The sequence below is a fragment of the Prorops nasuta genome, unplaced genomic scaffold (genome assembly GCF_024137725.1).
Source record: "Prorops nasuta isolate Cenicafe-Biocafe unplaced genomic scaffold, Cenicafe_Pnas_1.2 PNAS00009, whole genome shotgun sequence".
NCBI classification, from domain to species: Eukaryota; Metazoa; Arthropoda; class Insecta; order Hymenoptera; family Bethylidae; genus Prorops; species Prorops nasuta.
The window spans coordinates 8513983-8539620 of record NW_027116806.1 but is presented as its reverse complement, the minus strand read 5'-3'; the positions used below and the strand labels follow the sequence as shown (position 1 = coordinate 8539620).

At 42.6% G+C, this 25638-nt stretch overlaps 1 protein-coding gene across 5 annotated transcripts in view; it reads left to right on the top strand.

Annotated features, from left to right (window-relative positions):
• Positions 1-25638, top strand: part of LOC136776501 (inactive rhomboid protein 1) — a 138828-nt gene that overhangs the window by 19208 nt on the left and 93982 nt on the right. For all 5 annotated transcript variants that reach the window (XM_066732067.1, XM_066732066.1, XM_066732064.1 and 2 more), the window contains exon 2: positions 1210-1457. The gene's annotated coding sequence lies outside the window, so the exon portion shown is untranslated. The remainder of the gene's footprint in view (positions 1-1209; positions 1458-25638) is intronic.

Here is a 25638-nt window from a genome sequence, read left to right as displayed (position 1 = left end):
TCCCGATGTAAATATATACTTTTTTAGGACCAGCTGTAAAAGGATCTCGTTTTCATTTTGCCCCGAGTTTTATTTCTCTTGTCAGTTGCAGCAACTTTCAGGCGCGGAATCATCGCGGAGCTTTAAACTACTTGGAGCAACATTGTGTGTGTGTGTGTGTGTACTTCTCATTGACGCAGACGCACCTTATTAGCGACTCGGTGTCCTCCATGCGAGAGCTCGCCTTGTACGTACAGTGAAAATGCAGGTCGATAAAAGTTACGTCGTTTAGCGACGCTCACAGTCGAAAGAAGGGGCGGAAGATACTTGCCAGAGTAATCCGTGCGTTTTTCTCCATCCATTTACTTGGCGCATCCGGAACATCCAGTATTCTAATGATCAATCCTGCACTCCATCTCGATTTATCCCTGTCGAGAAAAATACTGGAAAAATGTCCTAAATGTCTTTAGCTGCTTATTGTATCGTGATCGTGCAAGGTAGACACGCACGTGCGGTGTAGAATAAATAAATTCCATATAAATCTACACTGCAATGTTAAAAAAATGCATGAAAAATATTTTTTATTCCAGATGAAATCTTATTTGCATTTGTTCCATGCAAAATTGAGAAATTAATTAAATTGTAGCTAAATATATATATATGTATACATGTATAAAATACGACAGGTACGCTGTGCCGAATTGACAAGGAGAGTTTTCGACCAAATAAAAAGTTTGCTCTCGTGAAAAATCGGCCGTTTAAAAAACTCGAAAGTTTTAAGACTGTCAGTTTGATACATACAGTGCGAGCAATCGAGCTGCGTAACGAACGAAACGCGCGTGAACCATCTATTCCAGCGTGCTTTAATTCCGACTCGTGTGGCTTTCCAAAGCCACGGTAATTGTGTGCAAACACAGCCAACATAGAAAGAGCCATTTATGCCTTACGCGCGATACTTGGAAATCCCACTTGAGACACTGGCCCAACACACACTGACGACGCTTAATCCTTTCCATTTAATTTCCCACCCGCGCACGTGCGCTATATATATAAATATACACACAATATAGGACGTTGTTAACACCGGGGCTTGTAGCAATAATATATTATAATCCTCCCTCCGCCCTCTAAATTGAATAATTTTTAAGAAATTTGATTGTAGCAATGTTAAACGCGCAATACACACAAGTACCATGATGGTATGGATGATTTTGTCGAATGATGTTTCAGGGGTAAATTTGTGGAATGCGTAGGCGGAAGGGTTCGACGGGTGAGCGCAGTGATGCCGAAGAGGAAGGCGTAGCGGCTGTTGCAAGGAGCGATTGGAGCGATTATGGATCAAAGGCCGTGAAAGAGGATCTAGGCGGCCTTGAACGGTTTGAGAGCCGGTGAGCACCGCGACGGGGCGAGCAACCCCGTTGCCTCGGCCAACCTCCAGCAACCCTTGCGTCTGTCAGCGTCGCCGAACAACAGAACAGGTCTCTACCTATTCTATAATTATACTTTAAATATATATGTGCTACGACCTGATATTAATTCCTCCATCTAATATATATATATATATATATATATATCTCAATTAAACCGCAAGGTTGTAGCACCTGCCACTGCAACTGCGAATCAAACAACTCTTCGAGCATTGAATTCCATTCACGGCAGATATATACCTGTAGGATGCTGTTTGTGTGTGTAGGTTTAGTATATATGCCACATGGTACAGCCGAAGCAACCGGCACAAACTTCAACTCTAATGGTACTCTCGGAAAATTGCCTTTCATCCGTTCTGCCAACTTTGACGCGAGCTACCTTCATCTACAAACTGGATTATCCTCTTTTCTAATTATAACTATATATATATATATATATATGCGTTAGTTTATTATATATATATATACTTTCGTTTGGGAGAGAACTTGGAGATTTCTATGCTCGAGCTAATCAACGTTTTAGCCTCGTGGGGTAAATAATCTATTTGGCCGATTTCACGGTAGAAAGGAAAGAAAAAAATATTCAGTGTGTCGCGTAGCCGTAGGCTTGACGCTAGTCAAATTTATTTGCACCATTCATATACATTTGGTAAACTCGTTTAACCCATAAAAGCTGCACCGGATATCTGCCACGCACCGTCCTATATACGATATATACGATATATATATATATATATATAAGGTTTCTGTTGTCGTTGTTGTTGTTGCCGTAGTTGTAATAATTCCAGTAAAATCTCGCGATGATTCAGGGGAAACGTTAAAATCCAGCCGGATTTTTTCCAGCAGCGTATAAACAGAGTAGATGCAGGCCGTACATGCGGATTGAAATTTAATTTAATCGCGTGCGCGCGTACTCGTTACGCGCTCGTAGCTGCGGAGAATGAAACAGACGATTCATTTGCATTTATAATGTTGTTATAATGCAAGCCTGGTCAAAATTGCACTCGTGGGAGCAATAAACATTACGTAACAAATACCATGGATAATTGAGATTTATAATGGCTAATTATAGATGGATAGAATTTCGTTGACAACGCGAAAAACCTTTAATCTTCCGGAGTATTAGGGAGAGAATAATTTTGAGCAAGTTGGCGTTGCCGTTGGCTCGTCTGCTCGTACGGTAATATATTTTCAATAAAATGTTAAAATCCAAAACGCACTCTCTCTCTCTCTCTCTCTCTCTCTCTCTCTCTTGCTTATGTAGGAGGAGGAGGGGGAAAGGCGAAAGCTAGCTGTTGGAGCAAAGTTAGCAGGAAGATTACGAGCCCCAGGGTAAAGGGGTTGTTTCACCCAAGTGCGAAGGGTTCTTGGCTTAATTTGAAAATTAGCCCCTACCCTTTTCCCTTTCTATATAATATACGCCAGCCATGTGGGACCTCGGTTTTTCCATTTTTACCGTTTTACGCGCAGCCAGTGCTATCACCACCTGCGGAATCATCCAATGGACAAGAAAATGGATTTCTTTTGCACTTTTTGTTCATCGGCAAAGATTTTTGATACGTCCTACTGGAAAAATTGACGTTAACGGGGCCGTGTGACGCGAGAGAAAATTCGCTGTAAAGTTTTCAGCAGATGAGAGGGTGGAAACTGTGGATCTCGCTTTCGTCACTTTTTTTACCTGTAATTTTTTGCCGATGACCATGAAAATGGATTTAATCAGGGTGGATTCTTAGAGGTTCTTGGGGCCATTAGCGTGTAGAGAGAACACTAACCGACCGTGTTCGCATTTTATCATCGTCGTCGTGCTCGCCCTTACTTTTTTCCTCGATATATATATGATATCCCGCGCCGCTTGACTGACATTGGCAAATTAGATTTAAAGGACTTGATAAATGACGAATAAAAAAGCGGCTCGTTCAAACAAGCATTTAGAAATGTCACTGTTACGTTTATAGCTGCGTGCAATATGCAATAACATTGAGAAGGAAATGTTTTCCACTTTTTTTCTAATATAAATTTATATGTATACGTATATTAGAGTGGTTAAAAAAAAACATTTTCCCCTGCTTCTAATTTTTCAAAAGTTTTAAAAAAACGTTTTATTTCCCTCAGAATTTTTAGAAGCTGTTATATATATATATCTTTTGATGCGAGTCTTTTCTTTGAATGAGGTAAACTGTATACATATATATAAAAGAATCAAGTTTTACGCTGGATTTTGATAGAAGATGTGGTATTTCGCGCAATCTGCTGGGCGTTGGTTGCAAGTTTCTAGAAGCCCGACTGCCAGAGAGTTAAAATAGTGGGCAAAGTTGGAGCTGGCTCGCCATTTGTCCGTGGATCAACTTCATCCTAATTGTCGAAATTCCTAGTCAATTATATCAAGTCGTGGCAGTCGCGCACCCATTGCCAAGCGATTACGTTTCCCGGTGATTTCTGCAACATTTCACTCGACGTCTGCTCGTAATTCAGCTGTAAAAATAATTAAATTTTTTTCCCTCGAGCCCTATAAACAATTGAAATAGTTTAACAACTCTAATTATTTACTGTTTTTAGCGCAAGTGCTCCTTTTCTTTCCACCAAAAACACTCTTTATTACTTTCAATATAAACTTTGCAATTCGGTCTGTATGAAAATGCTATAAACTGATGTAATTCTATATAGCTTTCCTTTGCGTTACGTTCTCCAGAAAACAGGATATTAAAGTAAACGAGGAACTTGTGTTACTTTATATTCCAACTATTCCACTGTATCCAAGTTTTTCTCCCAGTGGAATTCGCAGCGTAGTCCGATATTCAATGTATTCAACCGGACCAGGGTCGTTTTCGTTTTTAAATAAAATACAGCGAGGGAATACAGAGGCATTTTGAATATTGAGCGCAAATGGGGAAAGTCGCGTTGCCTTCGTAATTGGAAAAAGTTTCGACGTTCTCGTGGTCCCTTGCAGAATTATACAGCAACTGATTTGAACCGTTGAGAGATTCCAGTTTTGTTTTCGTCGTTCCAGAGGTGCCACAAAGAGAGAGAGAGAGAGAGAGAGAGAGAAACAACTGTGACATATCGTTGCAAGAAAACGAAAGTATCTACTCGGCTTTCTCATCCATAAATATACATATACATACGACATGTGTGTGTGTCAGAGAAAGAGAGAAGAAGGCAGAGGGCTCGAGTTTCATTTAGAAAGAGATTAAAGCAATTTTTCCAAGGAAAACCTCTTCTTCCAGCACTCATATGCCAAGTTTATGTACACACGATTGCCCCTGCGAAATACCCCAGGCTCTTTCCCCCAGAGTTATTAGTTTAGTTGGCGCGCAACATGGCGAAAAGGGTAGAAATTTTTACGATGCCTCGACCCCTGCTGGAAAAACGTAAGAAACGTAACGCGTGCGAGCAATGGTCCCCTGGATTGGCCGGATTACGCGATATTTCATCGGACGCGCAATAACGCGGACTGCATAATGACCCGTAATAATAAAACAACCGAGATGAGATAATTTATAAGCGCGCAATGGGATTGAAACGCAGAAACACAATATTGGACCATTAGTTTCTCCAGGGGAAAAAGGTACGAAGGAATAAAAGGAAAAAATGGAGAGGAAGGAATAGGGTATGAAAGTCGCGGAGAGTCGTCTAAGGGGGAAAAAGGAAAAAGTCTGGTAGAGATGGAGTGCAAAAGTTAGTGCGCGAATGTAAAGTCTTTGGGGATGTTTTATGATGAGATTTTCTAGGCATTGGCAGACCCAGAACCCAGACGCTTCTCTCCTGCTTCGAGTCGCGGTAACGTCTCGAGAAATCTGCTGGATATATAGTCTCGTAAATATTGTCTACGTCTGGCTGGGAGAATTCGAGGGATACCTTATCGAGGAGCTCCACCTCCAATTTCCACTGGTCACGACGCCGCGCCACGCTACACTTGCTTTCCCAGGATCAACCAGGAACTCGAGCCAAATATCGCGCAAAAATCAAACAAACAGTTTCTTCGTCACGTACGGACGAGCAAACCTGCGTTCACCGTCTTATAATTTCCATTCCTTCGACTCTGACACACGTCCTCGCTAGATATATTCTTCTCGATTCTTTGAGACTTGGCGCGGCAAAATTTCCTTAGCAAGGATATTACTCCCGAAAGCTTCTTTCCTCGTGTACGCGTGTAGGTTGGTTTTCGAACGAGGAAGAAGAGGAATTCGCGAGGGGAGAGATGGAAGAAGATGATGGATATCCGAAGCACGGGAGGAGGAACGATGCCATCGCGCGATGCTTCTCCTCGCGCAGCAGAATCGTCGGACGTCGGGACTATTGTAAACAAAGCCATTTGTCAGGTGGTTGGTGGTCAGCTAGCACCTCGACCCCGTGGCTGGCTTCTGTGGTGGCGCAGACAAGCGGAAACCACGCGAACAATACTCGCTCGAGACACGCTACAATCTACAATCCTCTTGCCGAAACACTGGCTCACCGGCATTCTGGTTTCTTCGTGTGTAAACGAGCCTCCCCCTCCCCCCTTATTCTCGACGTGTACTGCACTACGGCGTATGTTCACCCCCCCCCCCCTCCCCCCGCCCTCCTCGATCCTTTCTTCCATATTTCTCATTGATACATCCGCTCGGTTGACGCTTCGTTACATTCGCGCAACTGAATTTTACCTTTGAAATTAATCGCACAACTTTTCCTTCGGTTCGTGCTTCGGCGCAATTATTCCTCTGCGGACTTTCAACTCTATTCCTTCGCGCGGAACGAATAATTTTCGGCCGCGATAAACCAACAAGCTTTCCTATAGTCTATTCTGCTGCTTTGCACCTGTCTAAGATAAGCTCGAGCTTACACGTGTAATGTAGCCGTGAGACTAATCTCTCGTGAGATTTTTTCTTGGATTTCGCAAATTGTGGAGTTTTTGGTATAAAAGAGAGAAGGTATATGTATACTGAGAGATATGCTGGAAACACTTTCGTTCATACTTACTACTTAAATATTGGCTCTGACAAGTAGATAATACTTTGAATCGAAGAGAGACGATGCAGGTTTGTTCCAAGCATTTCAACTATTATCGCAGCTCTACTGGTTTTTAACGTCAGTTCTAACTATATTTTTTAATTGAGACACTCGATCGAGTCTAGCGAGTGAAATGAAATAAATGACCGAGCGCGGAGCAACGAGAGCGATTCCAGTGTAAAGAAGCTCGGATGAAAAGATGATATTATATCTGTCCAGCTTGAAATCCTTATTATGTCGTGAGGATCGCCTGTGGAGTTTAGTTGGAGCGAGCTGCGTTGGTGCAAAGCGAGGACGAGGAATATTCAATTTCATTGAGTTCGGTCCAACTTCCGGTCCCCTCTGATGATCGTCGGGCCAGAGAAGAGCGAGCGTCGACTGCGCATAGAAAAATAAAAACCAGCAGCGCTGCCGGCTTTTAATTAAAGAATACAGTTGGCGCAAATCGCTTGGCGCTCAAAGGAAATCGATTTATACAGTTTAGTTGCAAGTATTTATTAACCAAGGCCACACTGTCACGCTGGACAAAGTTTCCTTTGTAACCGAATCTCCAGCCATAATTTACAAACGACCCTGCTCCCACCGCTAAATTAATTCTCCTTTCTTCATACTCATTCCCGCTCCTCCTATTTTCAGCAACAATTCTGTTTTTCCCTCAACTTTTCTGCGGCAATGAATAATAATAAAGAGAGCTGACTGAAGAAATAGGGGGGAAGCAATTGTTCTTTTACGGTTCGCGATAAAAATTTAACTGGTTGTATGGATCTATGGGCAATTATGATTTCTGCATTTGGAAAATAGCGAGGATTTTAGGATGCAATTGTGCTGGGACGGGGAGTGTGGTTCTGTGCAATAAATTCTCCGAGCGTTCCAAAGGCCAACCGGCTCTTTTTTTGCAGGGCGCGCCGCTAGGCCGTGAGTCCCGGTAACTCGCGCTCGCGATGGAATACTAAAAACCAAAAGTGGAGGGATCGATGATAAAAGGGTCCATTTTTTACGGGCCCATTTAGATGGAAAGTACGTTGCTGTATACGCCGTATCGTCGTTTCAAAAAAGATAGATCTATATATATATGTTAGGAAAAGACTTAATAACATTTGGAAAAAATCATGAAAAGATTGATGTAGTCGTAACTGTTTTGAATATTCGTTGCTCGCAAGGCATTACAAATGCTAGTCAGTCGTTCGTTGAACGCTGCTCGAGAGACGAGCAACACTGTCTTTTTAAAAACAATAAAAAAGATTTTGTTTTGATGCTCCATGGGGAGAGAGACCACTTTCTTCTTCGACGAAAGTTCTCGAACGGAATGGCAAAGAAAAACTTTTTCTAACCTGTATACGAGAATCGAACAAGAAAGGTAACTAACAAGGTGAAAGAGCTAGAATCATCTTGATGACGAGTGGATTATAGGCGAGTCGAGGAAGAAAAGGGCGTGATTTTTGGCGAAGCTACGCGCAACATCGACGTTCATCTTTTTTTGCTTACGTGAGTTGCTTGCATTCACCGATGGCGAAACGCTTGATTTACCCTCGGACGCTCATCGAACTTTCCTCAGCCACTTGATCGATGTAGCAACAACGGTAGAGAGAAAAAGAGAGAAAGAAAGAGAGGAAAAAAAAGCTTCGCAGAGTCTAAAAAGAATTCTCCATGAATTTGATTCTTTTGTAAGAATATAATCGAGCGAGAGCGCTATTATTTTAACGTTGGAAAAATTCTTTATTGTGGAATTTCCCGTGTAATCGCGTTATCGAAAAATTTCTTGGATAGGACTGATAGATTTTTATAGGTTTCTGGCAGCGAGGCGTGGGATCAGGCGGTGTTTATCAGTGACTTGGAAGCATCGTGAAAGTGTTGGGGTTGACAGAGGCGCCAAGCTTGTAGCAACGCCTCCCCGGGGTCCGCAGTGATCGTGATGCATTGAGGAAGCAGCGGTGAAACTAGCATGTAGCCGGGGAACCAGCTCGGTTTAACAGAACCGTTCAGCTGTATGCAGTTTCTGTAAGCCGATGGTTCTTGCCTGAGCGTGTACTCCAACATGCTATCTGCCGGACCTCCTCTCCCCTCCTCCTCTTTCTTTTGCGTTTCGTCTCTGCCCAAATGCCTGTTAACAAGTGCAAATTTCACTCGACTTTCGATAAACGTCATTCCATGCTTCGCTACTTTATATATATATATATATATATATATATATAATACAATTGGTGTTCTTAGGTACAGCAATTATAATGATGATATTAGTAGCACAACATCGTTTTGGAAGACTTTAATTAATAAATATACATGATGTAAATACCTGAGAATTTCTTGAGCATCTGGCCCTAGACCGAAGCCTCCCTGCAGTAGCTCAGCAGCATCCGATGGCTCAGCTTTCTCGAAAGCATTTAGGTTAGATGCCACTGTTGTTCTAGTTTGTTTTAGCATTTCAGTCATGTTTGGTATTTCCAAGCCACCCCCGTTTCGAGGGTATCCCTCGACCGTTATTGGTAGCACAATGTTGCTGCTTGCCACCGGTCTTGTGCTCGCAATTGCTGAAGAGAGAGAGAGAGAGAGAGAGAGAGAGAGAGAGAGAGAGAGAGAGAGAGAGAGAGAGAGAGAGAAAGATGTTTATCAACAAGACCGTATTACATACGTAAGTATATGTAAATGGTTCAATTAACTGCAAATGCATCTTTCATTGACCTTACCTATGGACTGATCCGTGCCGCACTGAGAGAATAATTTACCAAAGATATGTTTCGGATGAATACTGCCAAGGTCGTTCCCTTCGACTTGAGACATCAAAAGTGCAGCGGCCACCACCTCAGGCTCCGGATTGGCGTTAATATTATCCGGAAACAAGTGCTCGGGGATTGGCTCTGCTTCAGCCAGCAGCCCCTTTAATTTCGACCTCAACACTTTAAGTTTCTTGTCCTTGCTGCAACTCGAGCTTCCCTTGACTAAACGATACTCTGAGTAAGCAACTGCGTCCACGCATCATTTCTCACGCCATCAAACACTTACACTCCTCGGGCTCGCACAATTGTGTTAGTTTAGCTTCGATCATGTGATAACCTTCGTCGTCCTCCCACTGCGCTCTGCTGATCTGTAAGATTTCGATCAATCCTGAAAAATAAGCTGCAATTTCATCTGATTCGCGGGTTCCAGCTTATATATCTTTTTTATCATTTTTTGAAACATCCAATTTTTCGAAAATTGTTGTCACGTGTATCTCTCCAGCGAAAATACATTTTGCGTATCTTTGCCAAACGCAAGTAGGAGGTTGCAAAAAGAGTGTGGGTACATACGTACGCGACACTCCCTTCCATCATAATACACTTTGACATTCTTACGTAACGCGACAGCCACGGTTCTCCGTGTGTATACACACATGTCCATCATTTCGTGCATCTAACCAACCTTTCAATACTTCAAAAAAATTCTGTATGTATTATCCACGCTCTCTCTCTCTCTCTCTCTTCATTATTCTATAGATATTTAGTTAAATATCGCACAACTTCTCATTTTCACGGGTCCAGGTTGAAGCAATTCCAATTTTATCGACATTTCTGCACGAGCACGTTCTCTTTGTTCGAGTTTGCTTACCGTTCTGTCCAGAGCACTGATTTTTTTAATACGCCTCGAAGCCGGAGCATCTTTGGCCGTTTCACCGCAAAGCACGACTACCGGCTCGCTGGCTCTGCAGCGGTTTGCGTCTTCCGATGATACTCGGTTATACCTCTTCTTCAAAGGTTTCAAACTTCTCGACTTGTCACTCGTTCTAACAGAGTCAAGATATACGTATATATATATATATATATATATATATGCATCGTTAAAGGAAGCGCGAAACTCGCGCAGTTTTATCGTAACACGATCACCTGCAGGGTGGCACTTCCGGTGGTAAATTCGGGTTAGCGGCGGGGCAAGTGGGTGGAGGGGGGCGCGATACGAGCCTCGAGCAGGGGGCTCGTCTGTTTGGCTCTACAGACACGCACAATTGAAAATCATTATCATGGATATCCGGGAGTCGCTCCTTTCTCAAGTCGGCGATTTTCGGAAGAAACTTGGTCCTCTCTTTCCTGAAAGGGAAGGGAGTTTGTGTGCAGCGGGGATTTACATGGAAAGTGCATAAAGCGTGGCAAAATATGGTCGTCTCTCACCTTTCCTTCGCAGCTGCCGGTAAAGGAATAGGGCTGCCAGTGCCGCATGTGCCTGGTCTGCGCGAGAAGGAGGAAAAAATAGGATGGGAAAATATTCAGGATAAATTCTGATCGAGCAACCAGTGCAAAATGGAATATGTCCTTTTTACCTTACCGTCGACACACTTTTGGGTTAAGTGCCCTTCGTGGGCTGCCAGCCGGAAGCGGAGGATGATCCTCGCACGGGCATTTCTGACCTCTCTGATGCTGCGTCCCCGAATCGCATTTGCATGACATTTTCCTCTTTCACCGAGCGATTCTATCAAATTCTCGATAACCAATGTCATTCACGATCGAGCCTCTCGTTAAGCCTGACCCGGCGACAATAACAACAGCAACAAGACGAACGACCAATCGAGCCACGACCTTTGCCACTCATGTTTCCCAGCTCATCCACTTTTCAATTTAACTTCCAATTGCTCGATAACCCAGAGATTTTCTCTCGAGCCATCGTGTGCCTTTTAAAACTCCAAAGAATTTTCTCTTTCTCGCTCTCTCTCTCTCTCTCTTTCTCTCTCTCGTCTGAATACAGTTACGTATTCTCTCCCCCTCCACGTCCACGCACGCGTTTCGTACAAACGGCAACTTCATCCTGTCCGTGGAATGGAAACATGGAATATGGAATATCAAGAGAGTGGAAGGGACTGGGATGGGGTAGTCAGTCTTGTTAATATTACAAAAGCTCGAGGAAAATAAATCGTCTGAGAGATGTTCGATTATTCCGCACAAAAACCTTTTTTCCCGCATTCCGATCGTCGGGAAAAATGATTAAAAACGAATACTCTGCCACCGAAGATTGGAACATTAAAATAAAGCGTCCTTCAGGCAAAATGCGAAGGAAGTTTCAAGTGGTCCGACTGTACATTATTTAGTCCTCTTTACATTCGCAAAGCCGAGTCCGATTGTCCGCTCTGTACAAACACGCTCCGATCTTTCCGTTAATGACGGACGCAGTTCCCCCTACTGCGGTGTCCCTTGATCCATGGATGCAGTGTTTTTTTTACTAATCATTTGGAGGCTCCAGGAAGAGAAAATACTCTTCATCCTGGGACTCTTCAGCTCCCAATGAATACGATAAATTTTAACGATGGACCTTCCTCTACATTCAACGTCTGTTGAAATATTATCGGAGTCGGTGGATGTTAAGAGCAAGCATCCTGTGGTGGTGGGGGAGCGAGGGGGCTTACGAAGAGAGAGAATAAATGAATGATGCAAGAGCGTTGGTGGAAGGGTTGGAACGGCCGATGGGAAGGAAGGTGGTGAGGAGCTGTTTAGTTGGCGGTGTCGTTATTAGAAGCGATATTCCTTCCTCCATTAGGGAAATGAATTTCAGCAGGGGGTCCATCCCCTTTCTCCCCCTTCCATCATCGGCCTACTCACACTATTCGCTTCACTATATACGCAGCAGGCAACACTCGGAAAAGCTTAACAGTCCAAACGTTTTGCGGAGAGGAACAACCCTGAAACTAACTCCAGAGGCCTTCCCCGTCTGTATCTATATATATATATCTATAGTCTACACCATACCGCGCGGAGTATATATATATATATATATATGTATATGCTTATCGCAACTAGGGGATCCAACCAGACCAAGTCCAATCATCTCCCTCCGGTAATTAACGAAGCATCCTGGATATAAAGATGATTATAGCTTGCTCGAGTGGTCGCGATAGCACTGCTGATATTCGCGAATCAACTACTCCAATTCTCGCCCGGTGAAGAGTGGCGCGACAAATTTGTAAATTGTACCGATTCAATTTGCGCAAACTTTGGTCCCTTTGTGCAGAATTTTTGCCCTGTCGCAGCGCTCGACTAGCCGCGACTCTAGCTGTGCGTAATTGAGTTTAATACTTTAATTAGAAAGCGCGCAACGAGGTAGGTAGAATGGTAAGTTTGGTATTATCGTGAGAAAGTGGGAGGAGCTTCCTGATGCAGGAAAGGTTGAAGGCTTCCGATAATTGAAGGAGGCTAGCGTTCGCTCTCTCTCTCTCTCTCTCTCTCTCTCTCTCTCTCTCTCTCTCTCTCTCTCTCTCTCTCTCTCTCTCTCTCTCTCTATATATATATATATATATATAGTGCAATATAGTTCGGCCGGAAGCCAGCAGCGACCGTATCTCGATCTTATATCGGTGAACGCGCCGAGTTTCTTGGAATATTTTGTTGCTAGGCAGAGTGCATCAGTGTACGTGTGTCTGCTCTCTCAATAAGGGTCGAGAAGAGGACTACTATATATATATATATATACACCTATATAGCAGCGCGCGACGCGATGCATTTAAGCCGATTGCCAATCAGACTGGATCCAACTGGCCGCGAGATATCAAAGTTTTCCTAGAGGATGCCGCAGTTTTTCAGCGTGGCACAGATAAATCAATAATGATAGCGCAGATGTGCCAATCGCGGTTAACGTTCGAGTATAACTCTATGTATCCAATATCCAATATGTCACGGAGCGGTTTCTCCTGCAAAGTTTTCCGTAGAATCGAGCGTGTTCCATTAGTCTCGCGAAAGTTTTTGTGGGTCAGCCGGGAAGAGAGTGGCCATGTTTTTTTTTCTCCCCTCGCGCCCTTCGCCCTTCGCCATTCTCGGAAGCGAAGCAAAACGGGATGCAGGCGTCGTAGTAGTCCTCGTATAGTCTCTCTCTCTATATATATATACGTATACGCTCCTGAGCGAGAGGCCAAGTTTATCCTCGCTCGAGATTTTTTCCAGACCAACTTACCCCCCCCCCCCCCCCCCCCCCCCCCTCGTAGCATCGGCCTACGAGTACACTCAACTTTTTATTAAATCGCTTGAAAATTTTTCCCCCGCGATTTCCATAGAAAGCAAGTATAACGCTTTCGTGATTTAAGCGTCTGGCTTGGCTTCTGATTAATCAAGTGCAATTCTAGCAGCGAGAGCCGAGCGAGTGGATCCATAAATATTATCGCGACGCTACAATTTTTCGAGCTGGCGCCAGCAATTTAGCTGTCCATCGCGTTCGGTGATCGATAAGAATATAGAAGCGTGGCTGTTTTAAGGCATTTTTTCAGGATTCCATAGGTATATATATGTATAGTAGGAGAGGCCCATTAACGAGGGTAATTAATTTGGTAGTATTGATGTGGGCAGCAGCTGTCACCAGGCGTTGCTGCTACGTTGCTGGTGCTTGCGACGAAAAATGCTTAAACGCCGGGGGTCCCCCCCCCCCCTTAGCCCGGAGTTCCATAGGAATATAGCGCAGGATATACCCCTAGGTAACTGCTAGTTGCTAGTTGCGAGCTGGTAGTCTTGCTATTACACGAACGAACCGGCGCGTTCTATCAATGCCACCAAAAGTGCCTTGCGCCGCAGTTGCGTGTTTCGCGTTCCATTTAATTGCATTCCCTCGTCAACGGCGTCAACCTCCCGAAACTCTTATCGTCCTATTATGCCACGCATCTCTCTTCTTCCGCAGGGACGCCAGGAATTTTCTCATTTTTCTCCCCACCCCCTCCCTCAATTGCCAGCCTCCGGCTCGAATTACAGAAACCACCAGGAATTACTGAATCTATCAACGGCGTCGTTCTTACTCGCTGCAGGATAATTTAAGAAGAGAATCGTATATACGTCTTATATCGATACATCATTTTCGAGCAATTGTTCAAATGGACAAAATTTTATCCGTCTCGTCTGATATATAACATTTCCTACCATCTTATTCCACTTAGCGTTGATATACCGTTCTAAAAATAGATGTGATCCGATAGTTTCTGGTTTATAACGGGATATAATTTCATAATAAACATTAATGAGATCCGGTTTGAAATTCTCGAGGAGCATTAGAAAAAAAACTCTTGTACTTTGTCGCGTCTTTATCGGCAAGGCTTATCAATTTTTATGGATTTCCATGAATATAAGAATTTGCAGTGAGCTAGCCTTATTCGGAAGAGAAAAAGTCATGAAAAGCAATAAATATATGTGGCCTATGGATATAGAGGGAGATAGAGAGAGGTCCAAGAGTTTCCTCAGCTTCATCTTAAACTTGAGTCGTGCTCCAACAACTTTTTTATACGCGTCGCTTATATTTTACATTTACGCGGTAGTTGCTTCCTTGCGGCAAAAAGCGCAATATTTGGCATTTGGCGGAAATTTTTCGGTTATCGAGCAAAGTTGCACTAGAGAGTATCTGGCTCACTCGCTAAAGCCCACTTGTTTATTATTCTCCTGTTTCTTTCCCGTTACGCAACTTTTTCACCGGCGGAGACACCTATCGATTTTGCCTCGGGTGAGCCTCAACAAATACCTTTTTTTACACGCTACCCCTATATATATATACAAACAATCTTTCGATGCTCCAAAAATCACCCAAGAACGCCATTGAAAGGTAAACCTACGCGAACGAAAGAACATTTTCTTCGTGACGTATAACACATTCTGATTTTGTCTAGTATGTTCCTCCTAATAATAAATATGAACATTTGACAGTTAAAAAGAGGACAAAGAAGAAGACAGAGAGAGAGAGAGAGAGAGAGAGAGAGTGATACTGGTGTACGTATATAGGTATACAGAAACGAATGAATTAAACCTATTGCTTCGGTGCGGGAAATTGTTCCAAGACATCGGATCCTTTCAAGGAAATCATTGAGAGAAGGAGGAAAAGGGAAAGAGAATGGAAGGGAATTGACTTTGCTCCATGGACGACGGATGCATTTTACAAGCACTTTGCGATCTGCTATCCCTATAAAGACTGCTTCCTTTGTCTCCAGCTCGATTTGTATACAATGACACCGCTAACTCAAATGGGAGAGGGACGTATATCGAATTATGCCGTGAATTCTCGCCGAGTAGCAACAAATCGATCCGCGAGCAGGTCTCTCAGCCTTCGTCAATGCAGCTTCTCGTAAAATCGTCACTAACCAGAGGAAGCTGGGGCTGAGGAGTGAACTGGAGGAATGGACATCGTTTCAAAAGGAAAACCTAAAAATCCGGGTCAAACTCAAACTTGGTGGAAAGAATAATATTAACTTTGAAAATGTCTGGTGTGGAAAGAGTATAAGAAACGGATATATATATATATATATATATATATATATATGTATATAACTATATGAAGAGGATTGGAAGAAAGGACTTTGCCATCGAAGGGAAAGCTGAGGAATTGGAGAAAACGACGTTTCGACGATAACCTTTAGCTATAGCTTCCCCCTCTATCCAGGATTCGGGAGTAAACGAAGAAGTATATTCCCCGTGTGACATGGATACTCACCCATACAATAACCTGTAAATATCCCTCCACTATACTCCTGTATATATATATATATATATATATACATTATAAAGGCTGGAGCGCAGAAGCCAATGAAGCCATAGGGAAGCCTCGTCTCTGCCGGTATTCCTGCAGATAGGAGAAGGATATAGGCATGCAGCAGGCAGCGGCTCCGCAGGCGAAATCGCACGCCATTGGCCATAAGATGCATGCTAGTGGAACAAACCACCATACATTTCCCCGACAAGCTGTAGCATCATAGCATGGCTCGGGATCCAGCGTCTTCTTAGCTGCCATAAATTTGCCCTCCGCAGTCCGCGTATATCCTGGGATGGCCAGGACGATGCCGTTAAGATCCTTTCTAGTTGCGAGACCTCATCCTCCTGATTCTTTCCCCCTTTACTCTTTTATTCTTCCTTTACCCTCTCGCTTCTTGTGGTATATATATATATCCTGCTTTTTAAAAATGCCTTAGTCTCTTGGTTCTCTTTGTTAGAATCGCATGGCTCGGAATAATTCTTTAATGGTATATTAAAGTGTCACATGGATAAATTCACATAGATTTGGAGGGATGATAGCGAGACTTTTCTTTTTCTATATTTGAAAGAAACGATAATCTAGCTGTTAGTTGAGATATGAAGGTAATTAAATTGACGTGCATCGAGTTTTCGTTATTACTGCCGCTGAGGCTGCAGAGTTTAGTAGGTGTTGAGGCAAAAACCGTATATTGCGCACACTTTCGAATCGATTAAAATTTCTCTTTCGCTCCATCGGCCGAGCGGCGATAAATAACATCTCCGCACGCGCAGCTTAGTTGGACTCTCCTGCAGACACTTCGCGGAAGCTTCTTCTTCTTCTTTTATCTCCCAAACAGGAATTGCCACTTTTTCTCAGCATTCCTCGCCTATTTATTATTACCCATAGCTTGGTTTGTCAAGTTTTGCACAGCGCAGATTATTTTTCCCCTTTTAATTTCCAGTTTAAAAACCTCCATGAAATAGGTACTCGGTTACCGAACAAGTTTCACTGTGCAATATTTCCGAAGATATTTCCTGGTAGAAAACAAACAATTTCTTCATCAAATAACCTGCATTCCTTAATAGTCTCTCTGGTACATCTCTGAAATATTTTATGACCGTTAATTTTATTAATCAAATAGCAAAAATCGTCTGACCAAGTTTCAGGTATTTATTTAGGTAGCAGAACTGCAGAGGAATTGCATGACTGAAATTATACACCATGATGAAATAGAAGATGAACACTAAAAGAGAGATAGAGAGATCGAGTAATGGAATTTTCTTCTAGTCAACATCAATTCGTTAAAATAACTTTCACCTTTTTTTCCTATTAGATCAGTTACACGCACGCAACTTACATATTAAGCCTTCTTCAAAACGCAATTTAGTTCCCTATACGTGTACAGAGTAATAACATACCGCGAAATCTGTACTCAGTTGGCCGGTTGGAAATAACAAATATAAACAAATTGTATCCCCGTGCACGGTGGTTTGACAAATAGTACATAACGGAGAGTGAAAACTGCTGCAATTCGATATTGCTATTGTGCTGTACAATTTCATATTTTTCAATGGTAAAAGCGATTTTTTGTTTTATAAAGTAGAAGAGAAGCCAGGATAACAAAAAAAAGCATCGTTAACGAATATCCGTGCTCTGACTAATTTTCAACTTAGGCTATAATCTCGAGTGACAAAAGTATAATCGTGAAGAATTTTATGATTGTCACTCGACGTGACCTTCGGATTAAGTCGTTAGGTTGGAAAGGTGCGATTGTGGAAATAAGCTGGTATATGCTGGAACAGATAATATTTTGCGAGTAGACCAGAGGTTTGTAGGAAAGGTAATCAATACTAAAGCTCCGTGCTATTGGAAAGCCAGCTTCGATACACATACGCGTACATACAACTTGGCACCCTGTATGTGCCACGTTTGGTTAAAAGGGGAAAGGGGTGGGTGCTTTCTATCTCTACTGTACGTACACGATATTCCTGCTGCTTCGTGCCACGTTTACATTCTATCAGCTTTGGCACTTGGTTTCAAGGAACTACTACGTATAATCCTCTCAGCATTATCAATCCATCGACTTTCTATCAATTGCATTTTTTTTTTAATAGTAATCCGTGAAATTTAACCTATCAAATTTTTCTTCTTTCTTTTAGAAGTATGACTATATATATATATATATATATATATATATATATATATATATATATATACCAGTAGTGAGTTCCAGTAAGGTAAAGCTAGATATTTCTTAAGACAAAGCGATATAGAGCGCGTATATATCGGTTGACGCATTAGTCCTCGGGACACATATGTACTTTTCAACGTGTATCGACTATTATTATATAGGTAAGAGCTCTCGGGTAACACCAGCTTAAAGCGACCGTACGAGTTTCCGATTGTTTTGCGTAAGAGCTCTCGGTTAACAAGACCTTCCCGATGGCAAGAAAGCAACTACCATTTATACCTATTGATCGTCAATAAGTCAAATACCCCTAAAGTCTACAAAATCATTCCAATCGCAATAATGAGCCACACCTCTACTGAAATCTGGTTAACGTTCACACACACATACACACACGTATATATGGTTAATACCAGCCAGTCTGATCAAACTCGATCTACTTGAATTCCATTCTCATGGCAGCAGCTCAGCATTGATTTTCGTGTCATTGCTGACGAATAATTATACGAGCGGATTGAACAGATTGTTTCGTCGAACGTTCAAAGAGGAGTATAGTGTTGTTTCGACAGAATTAAGCTACTTGAGTGGTCGATTCGTCCTGGCAAGCCCGTTTTCCACATTAGCCGATATAACAAAGAAAAAACCTGCGCACCGATCAATTTTAATGATCGGTTTTGCCTATATATAAACTTTATCTTTCTATTCATAATTAACCATTGACCGTTACGAAGATGGTCCGACCATGCTAGAGAATACAATGATACTAAAATTGACCCGCATGGACTGCATGAGGGACTCGAGTGAATCGATAGAGGCTACAGGGAATATAAAATAGTTATGATAAGTATTGGTAAAGTAAATATCGAACGAATGAGAAATTGCTCGATTCGTTGGGAAGAAAAATAAATTGGGAGGTAAATTTAGCGTCGCTTTTCTTCAACTGTTAATATTTAATAAGAAGATGCAGACGTTAAATAAGAGCTCTCGAAGACAAAGTAGGACGCAATGATTTGAGAAGCGCGAAAACTCGTTTTGTTTGTGTATGATAAATTCCAGATGAGAGGACGATGGGGATAAAAATGTTCTCGATGAACTATAAACTTGTAGAGAGAAGCATCGTGAAAGTTGACGCAGCGTAGGAGTTTTCACGACTGCTGGAAATTAGGCGGAAGCTCCGCTAAAATATATATAGTATATATTGGAAAACTCATCCGGCAGCAGTGAAACAAGTGCGGCGTGTCGCATTTGGAAGCTGCACGGAGCAGAGCGGAGCGCTGGTAGGTCGGAGAGAAAGCTTAGCTTGATATTGATCGACCTTCTCCCTTGGACCCACCCACCCCTCCGTCTATCTCTCCTTCCCTACAACGCTCCACGTTTCTCCACGTTTTACCAACTTCGCAACCTTCCCAGGCCAGTTTATTTCATCCTTCTTCGTCAGCTTTTACCTTCGATTCACTTTCCCTGCTTCTCTTCCTCGCGGTCGTCCTCAGACGCGCTTCACCTTCCTCGAATCAACACGAATTTTCTTTCGCCTCGATTATCATCGATTCTTTCCACTCCCCCCCCCCCCCTCAAACCTATTTTATTAAATCCTTTTCGGCCAATTTTCATCCTAGAATCACTTTCCCTCACGTCTGGTCTTCGTCAGAGTTCTTACCCCAGAATCAATGGAAATTTTCTTGCGCCTGGCAATTAACAGGAATTTGTCCCACTTTTTTCCACGTAATGTCACCTTTTATCCCCGTGCATGCAGGAAACGCAGGAACGACGTTTCACCTGCAGCTATGTAGCTTCGTCGCTGGCTTCCAGCTGGTAAGCACTCGACTTTTCCACTTGCACAGGTCAGTCCATTTCAGCCTTGTTCGCGCAGCTTTTTCCTCCTTCGACTCGCATTCCTCTCCCTATTTTCTAGGGTCTTCAAGTTCGTTTTCTTCTTACCTTGGCGTCGAATCGACATCATTTTCAATTGGCCACGATTATCATGAATTCTGCTTCCCAGTATTTTTCCAGCATCCCTGCGCTGTTCGCGCCTGTCGTCCTTGGAAAATCTACGGAGTAGGAGTGATAAATAAGTTATTGGAAGAGGGATGAAGCGAGGTATAAGATGCAATGGGAGGTGGTGTTTTTCAGCCAAGTTTTTTCATCGTCGGCCAAACAACGAAGAGAAAGTTGTGCACGGGAGGGTTGGCTCTGCTCTCTAAAACTACACAGCTTTATATATATAGTCTATAGTATAGATGGCAGGGAGGGGGTTGCGGTACCAGCTCCTCCCCGCAGCATCCTCCTGCTGCTCCTCGTCCCCACTGTCCCCAGTCCCATTATTATGCCAAAACTTATCGTTGTAGTGGTGCGCGCGGCGTCGCGTCGGAGCTTTTCCCCCTTTGGCCCCTGCTTCGCAAAGAACCCCATAACCCCTGTCTTGAGAAACTCTTGGAAAATCTCCTTACATTATTAATGGCCTCCTTACACATTTTCCTCCTATAGTTTAATCACTCTTCGAGAGTCGCCCGCTCGTAAATCACGAGCATCTTTTCGTGGAAAATTTCGCCAACTTACAACTTTATCTCGCGCGGGAGTCCCGATGAACGGAGTAGCGCGGTGCAGGGATGAACCTGAGGAACGAGTTTATCCTTCGTCCTTTTCTTTGGTCAGATTCTCGATAATAATTTTAATAATAATAATTTAAAGGCGCCTCGTGCACGGATCTGTCCTTACGTCTCGATGTGCCATATACATACTTAGGTACTATAGTGCATGCCGAGAGTGGGGGAATACGTATGACAGATGGAAATGCGTGGAACAATGAATTTAATAAGCTAGCGCCATATCATATATCTCGCGTGAAAGTCGCGCACAGATGATTTCGACAGACGCGCTCTCTCACCCGCAGGGAAATATTTTTCGATCGCGTATTCCATTCCGAGCCATCAAAAGTTGTCGGGTGTAAAACTCAGGCTCTTATCTCATATGACGTTCGCGCCGCCTATTTTATGACTCGCCATAACCAAGACGTCGTTTCGCTCCTTGTCGGATACGCCTCGCTCGCTTTCCCAACATATATCTTCTTCGTCGTTCTACCTCTTTCTTCCGCTCCCTCTCTATCTCTTCAGTTTCATCCCCTATTTTCCTTTAGACTTTTTACGTCTCTTCTTTTTTAACTCTATTCTTATACCTCTTCAATATCTCTCTCTCTCTCTCTATATATATATATATATATATATTCTTTTATACAGTTTTCATCAACTCTCTTTCATCAAATTTTTCCTTTTTTGTCTCTGTCGGTCCGCTCGATCTCCACGTGTCTCTTTTTACCCCCCCCCCCCCCCCCTTTCCTTCTTCAACCCATCGCATCGGCTCCATTCTATTTTCCCCGATGTAAGAGAGAAAACGCTTCAAGTTTTTCCGTAGATTGCAGACTAAGAAAGCGGGCGTTCGCATCCGATGCCTCACGGGTACAGTCAATCTAATAATTTAATGTTACCCCCGTTACCCGTCTCTCGGGTACATGCATAAAGTACACTATATATTTAAATTTAGTTGCTTGATGTCGCAAGTACAATCCATTATTTTCCTCGAGAAGGCGCGTGAAAATTTCAAGAAATATCCACTGTCCATTGCACCCCCTATTTTCCCTTTTTACCTTCTCTCTTCGTACTCTCTCTCTCTCTCTATATATATGAGAAATTACCTGTATATAGCTTATTAAAGTCTGTTTCTCTCGCACGATGAATTTATAATATATTTTCGGACGATTATTTCGTTCACCCCACGCGGAGGGGAGGGGGATGGTAAATTGCGCGGGCAACTCGGAATAACGGAGAAATGGCAAATATTGCAGTTTGGACGCAATCAACGTTCCACTTTTCCACTCGCATAAAAAAAAAAGTCTGGTGGGGCCCTATTCCAATAATGCCACGCTACAGTTGCTGGCCGACCCTCCGCATGTATATTCGTGCAGAGTGAGTATACAATGTATACGCGCAATATTCATGCAATCTTTACCCGCGTCTCGTGGTGGATGCATATACTTGGTGCTATAAAAAAAATTCTAGAGTCGCATAAAATGCAAATATTCATACACTACTTCATAGATTTTCATCATCATTTTCCGCTCTTTTTAAAGAACGCTTATCGCCACTTTATCCACACATTGACGACTCTCGACGTCGTTCCGTATTTGTAAACAACCGTAGACAATATTGATGCAGCGTGTTTACATCTGTGACTAACAGCAACAGCGCTTGACATAACCTCGTCGATAAGTAAACGAGAGTAAGAAGAAAAGAATATGGTGTTTTTGAATTTTGGAAGGGGGGACCAGTAAATTTGGTTTCTTCGGCATCCGAAAACTCGTCGCTCTTCGAGTTCTCATAGTCCTGATCTCGATTCTCTCGCTTCGCAAAACCCACCCATTCAAGTTTTCGATTGTAATGACAAGTTTTTTCTAGCAATTTGCAACTGCAAATATAATAAAGTATCGTGGATAAATATTAGAAACAAAAAGGATCCTGCATGCTCGTAAAAATCTCAAAAGGAATTCAGTTTTTTAGAAAACTTTATTTGGATTCTTTAGCGAGGATTTTATTCCTGTGCTGCAGACTATATATATATATATATATTATATTACACCGAGAACAAAATTCTTTGATTGAGATGAATCGTTACTTGATTAGAGTGCTAACTAAATTAAACGTATTTACCTGATTCTATTTATAATAACCGATTCAATTGAATTAAAAGAACTATTTTAATAAACTCAATTTTAATGCATTCAATTAAATTTCGCGAATACCGTGCAAATATTTAAATGGAAATATTTCAATCAATGTATGTTATTTTGATTTAATCATTCTTCGTGGCGTTTTTCTCTTATTTCGGCAAGTTTCGGTCAATATAAATGGGGAAAATCAGAGTGGCACCGCAGGGTGCTAGCCGAGGACAAGTTTTTTCTTAATTGCGTAAAACACATTTACGCGCGACTTTTTATTGCCGAGAATAAAGGTCAACTCTTTGTAACGCGAGGCTTTGAGCGCGCAGAGAGAAAACTCGCGCCGGATTTACAATTCGCTTTGTATTCCCGCACGTTTTTGATAATGCGGCTATAGTTTCATCGCGACAGCTTAGGTCAACGGAATCCTTCCATCGTTCTCTTCAACAACAACAATAATAATAATAATAATAAAAAGTTGTCTATATGCGAAGCCATCACCGAGATGGACTTGAGAAAATGGAAAGGAAATTCTGACGGAATGATCAGGAATAAGGGAGGGTACTTTTTGAGCGAAAACTTTGAATATCCTTAGGGTTTAATAGATTCGAGTAGTTTTGGAATGGCTATTGCTAAAATCAATCAGGTCGACGACGATTAATTAGCAATGAAGCGTGTCGCTTTTGTCGCAACGCTGCTGCTTTGCAAATGGATGTTGAGGCAGGATGAGAGAGAAAGGGCCCGAGGGAGGGGGTTGGGGGGAATAATAGCGAAGCGTACGATCGATTCCAGCACCCTATGCTTAGAAACGCTTGTTTGGAATTATCGCTCGACCAGGCAGTAGCTAGCAGTCTCCAGTGCGTATATATATATATATCTATATATGTCAATGTGTGTGTATAGATTTCTTGCTTATATTAATGGACGCCTAGAAAAACGTTGCTGTCCCTTAAAAAAAATCTCGCGCGAGTCCCTTGATTTATTTATTCCGACGCTTTCACAGACGAGTCGTCAGGATAGAATTCATACGGTTTCTTTCTCTTTTTTTTTCATTGTTGTTGCTCTCATGCACAGACTCGGAGCACTCGCAAATACATTTTTATGCAAGTTTTGTAATGGAAAGGGAGAGAGAAAAGAGCAGGCAGGCTCGGAATATTTCAAACACATATCTCTTATGATGGGAACGTCTCTTGGGTCCCGCGACGGGCTCACGTATCTATATATATATGTATGTATGTATATTTTGACGAAAAGCTCGCTGCGCTTTTGGCATATCAACATTGAGGTATATTGTTGCTGGTCGCGCCGTGAAATTCCGGCGCTTTTTCATTCATATCCCTCTGGTCGAATTTCATTCGAGGAAAAAACGATTTGTGGAAAACGTTGGCACAGCTCGTCCTAGCCGGCGTAGTCGTCGTGTCCCTCCACTTATTTGCTCGAATAATCACCGTCGTTGCGCTCGCTTTTCCAACCACCATGCATCGTCTAGCATATCTAAATATGTGTGTGTGTTTTAACATTTCAAGCGATCTTCGATTTCCGATTTTTCCCCAAAATCATCACCCGAAGAAAATCCGCAGGTACACCGGGCTTGGACATCGCCTTAAAGCTGCGCCTTTTCGAACGAAATAACGAAGCTGACGTCAATCGAGGTTAATTCTATTATATAGGAGGCCAAGTTTATCATGCACGTGCACGCGACCACTAAATCTCTCATTTTTTTCATCGTCCAATGAAAGCGGACTTTATTGCTAACGCGTTCACTCACGGATGCATAGAATTTTTCAGTAAGGCTGAGTGAGTAAGGCTAAAAAAATGCACGGTTCAGCTCTGTACTCGTGGAATCTCTTGAATTATACTTGCAATTCAAAATATGAAAACAGAGTAGTTAAGTATATATATATATATAATATATATAGGAAGGCAGGTTAAAGTGAAAAGATCTGCAGTATATGAACTGGCTCGCGATTAACCCCTCTTTTATACAATACTTGCACGATTATTCCGTGGCATGGAATTCTTTTCGAAGTAGGACTCGAGGAAAGTATCGAAGAACAGGGACGAGTTTTTCTTGAAAATAGCCATTGAAAATGGTTGAAAAAAAGGTATATAAAAATTGTGTTTAGCCAGGTTGGTTTTGGAGTGAGCCTGGCTGAGGTCTTAAGATAGGCGAGGGAGCAAACTCGCTGAGAAAAGCTGGTGTGTAAATATTGCCGGGTAAGTTTGCATTTTAAACGTTGCCTCTGGCAAATAGAATCCCAATAAGCGTTTTATTTGCAGCTAGGCAAGTTTCGGTGACCCGTACATTCCGGATGCAGCTCTTCTCGTATACATACGACTGCGGAATATGTAAGGGTGGCACATCGGAGGAAGAAGCTCTTTCTGCTCTTTCCACTCTTTCACGAGATTCGCCTTGTCGTGCATCTAAGAAAAAGAGAAGCGGTTGCGAAGAAGAGGGGGGGGGGGGGGGATTGGAAAATCTCGCCTCTAGCTGCAATGTCGGCCGACCCGCACGGTCTTTCGCTACTGAATGGCTCCGTCCTGCTCCCACCTCTCTTATATATCGATGCCAAGTGGCAAATCAATTTCTTTCGAGTCTGATAATCACTCGCGCTATTTCGCCAAGTGCATCGTTCTTGATATACACACCTGTGTGTGTGTGTGTGTGTGTGTGTACGCTAATGCAGCTGTAATAGTGGTCATTAATAATCGTAATTAATAACTGGCAAATGCTCCCAGAGCCTCCTCGTAATCCAACTCGAATTAATCGATCCACTTATACAGCTGATGCTGATGCGGAGAGGCAAAAATTGTCGTCCGAATAGCAAACTATATATATGTGTGTGTGTGTGTGTGTGTGTGTGTGTATAGATACCAGCGCGATAGTCCTGCAGCCATGCACGGTGCTATATACCTTTCGATCG